This window comes from Propithecus coquereli, unplaced genomic scaffold (assembly GCF_000956105.1).
Source record: "Propithecus coquereli isolate 6110/MARCELLA unplaced genomic scaffold, Pcoq_1.0 Scaffold378, whole genome shotgun sequence".
Classification (NCBI taxonomy): Eukaryota; Metazoa; Chordata; class Mammalia; order Primates; family Indriidae; genus Propithecus; species Propithecus coquereli.
The window spans coordinates 1,688,105-1,690,932 of record NW_012149485.1 but is presented as its reverse complement, the minus strand read 5'-3'; the positions used below and the strand labels follow the sequence as shown (position 1 = coordinate 1,690,932).

At 37.2% G+C, this 2,828-nt stretch overlaps 1 protein-coding gene across 1 annotated transcript in view; it reads left to right on the top strand.

The window, feature by feature from the left end:
• The window catches only part of TOP1 (topoisomerase (DNA) I), a 103,245-nt gene that overhangs the window by 60,280 nt on the left and 40,137 nt on the right, over nucleotides 1-2,828 (top strand). The window lies entirely within an intron of this gene.

The following is a 2,828-nucleotide window of genomic DNA, read 5'->3' as shown; positions in this document are numbered from 1 at the left end:
TTCCTGCTTTTGACACTTTTGAGTTCTTACACTAAACGGTTGTTAGTGAGTAATTCAAGAAAAGATGTCAGAAGTTCACAGGAGTCTTAAATCTTGCATTCTCCTAAGGGAAGAAGGGGTTGGGTGAATTCTTAGCTCTAAGTGTTTGAGGTTAGCCCCTCTTGTGGGCAAATGGGTCCTCAAGTGTAAAGTGGATAGCTTGAAGTATCAGCAATAAGAAGAGAATGATAGTAAGGAGCAGAGTGTCATAAAAGCATAATTTATCATAGTAAGAATAATAGTAATGATCACAATTAAACGTATAGATGTTCCCTATGTGCCAAGCACTATTCTGCATGCTTTCTAGATGTATCATTTCATTTAATCCTTTAACGACCCTAAGAGATAAATATCCCTACTATTATCTCCATTTTGCGGAACCAGAAACCATATAGAGAGGTCGAATCATTTGCCTGAGCCCTTCCATGTAGCAACTAAGTGGTAAAGCCAGAATTTGATCCCGTGCAGTCTGATTTCTCAGAGCCAGCACACCAGCTGCCATAGTATCCTCCCCACTGGGACTTTGCTGATACTTTAGCTCCACAAGGAGGGAGAAGAAAAGTCTTTAATGAAATCACATTACTAATATTAATGATTTAGGTTAACCATAGAGAGACGATCAAGGTCCTGAATTTAGAAAATTGTAGTTTTTCTGACTACTGGTCTATTCTTGGCAGAAGTTCAAGTTAATGAGGGCTAATTCAAGAAATTGAGAGTGAAATGTTGAGTAGTGATTATAGTAGCCAGTCACTCCACTTTCATGTAGTCAGTACAGACTAGTCAATAAAGAATTATAAAACTTGAGTTCTCCGTGTGTTCTCTTACTTTTGTGTTTATGTTGCACTTATGCAAAATAACACCTTTTCTCTGAGTTTGTTAAACCATTGGGAAAAAAGAATGATTGACTTCATTTTTTGACTATTCTCCTTAGCAACCCTTCCCCTATTAGGGGTGGGTGGGGAAACTGGCTGAAAGACTTTGCAAATTAATACACAGTGTTACTGTGGCAGGGACCCCAGATGGCAAAATCCATCATTAAACCTCACTAACCAACTATGGTTTTTTTTTTCCATTTCTGGGAATTGTTCTAAAATCTCTCAGTGACTGATTATCCCAATTTGAGGCTTGAAAGCATACAATGTAGCCAGTAGTTTCCTGATGGGGCCATCTGCATGCCTGTTCAGAAGCTGTTCAGAGAATGTCTTAACTGAAAAACATTTCCCTTTCCTGTGGTGTGTTTCAGCATAAATAGTAAACATTATATGAATTGATATAGTCCTTTAAGTACCTTCTCTTCACAAACATACTCACACATTTATATTCTCCATGCCTATTTTAAGATATGGGTGGTACTGCACACTTTCCCCTTCGCTCCTACCCTAAAAGTCATTTGCTTATAGACCTTGTGTTTATTCCTGTCTTGATTGTCATCCTATCATGAGGTCTAGAATGTTTATTTCAGTCATTCTGGAGTCACATGTTTTTTTTTTTTTTTACTCATAAATTTAGGCTCTCATTGTAGTTAATAGTAGCTATATGACCTTGATCAAGGGACAAAACCTGTGTTTCAAAATTGTCTTAATTGTAACCATAGGAGGTCAAACCAACCTGTCCATACAGTGCTTTCCAGCTCTGCCATTCTGTAATTGATTTTCAGGTGCTTAAACAACCCTTCACTGCTATATAAAACTTGCTGAATAACAACTTAAATTATATTGAACAGGTAGGACAAAGGAAAATGAAGAGTTCACAAACTCCTCTGAGGTTATAAAACAGTTTGCCAGGCTCTTCCCCTGCAGAGTGAGTGTTTTAAACTACTTTCTCTGGTAGTCAGTTGTCAGGAAGTTTTGGGAAATACTGCTGTAGAGCAAACTATCAGTAAGTTTTTATTTACGGATCAAATGAGGAGATGGACCTAAGATCTTCTGCAGTTCTAATACTCTATAATTACAGTTTTTGTTTCTAATGGCCCCCAAAAACTATCTCCAGAAGTGTGATCAGTCTTTTTTTAAGTACTTTCTCGTGATGTTTCTTTGTAGGATGGTAAATTGAAAAAACCCAAGAATAAAGATAAAAAAGTTCCTGAGCCAGATAAGAAAAAGAAGCCGAAGAAAGAAGAGGAGCAGAAGTGGAAATGGTAACATCTCAGCACTGGATTAAAATATCACCTCTTTTATTGCACAGCCTAATTAAGCGAGAGTATTGAATTATTCAAATTTATAGCCTGATATTTGGGGGAAAATAAAGATTCTCTCTAGAATAACATTCTGAAATAAGTTTTGCAGGTCCTATTAAAATCATTAACTGGCTCTAAATCTATTGGGTCTCAAAACTAGGTTCTACCACCCTAAACAGAATGGACTGTAGAGGCAGACCTATGTATAGATGAGAATTTAGAGAAAGTGCAAATACCTTTTAAATTAGAAAAAGGATGGATTATTCTATAGCTCACATTGGGAAAACTGCCTCTTTGTTAAAATAACGGCAGAAACCTCCACAAAAAAGCTAGGGTGAATAGTTTCGTAATTGTAGAATAGTGAAGATGTTCTGAAGGAAGACATAACTAGAGCCGTAAGTAAAGGATTTATAAATTTGACACATCAAAATTGAAATTTTCTGTGTGACAGACAGTTTCATGCCATTAAAAAAAAATCCTGGCTGGCTGCAGTGGCTCACACAATTACATTGGGAGGCCTAGGTGAGGGGATCACTTGAGCCAGGAGTTTGAGGTCAGCTTGGGCAACATAGTAAGACCCTGTCACTACAAAAAATTTAAAAATTAGCGAGGC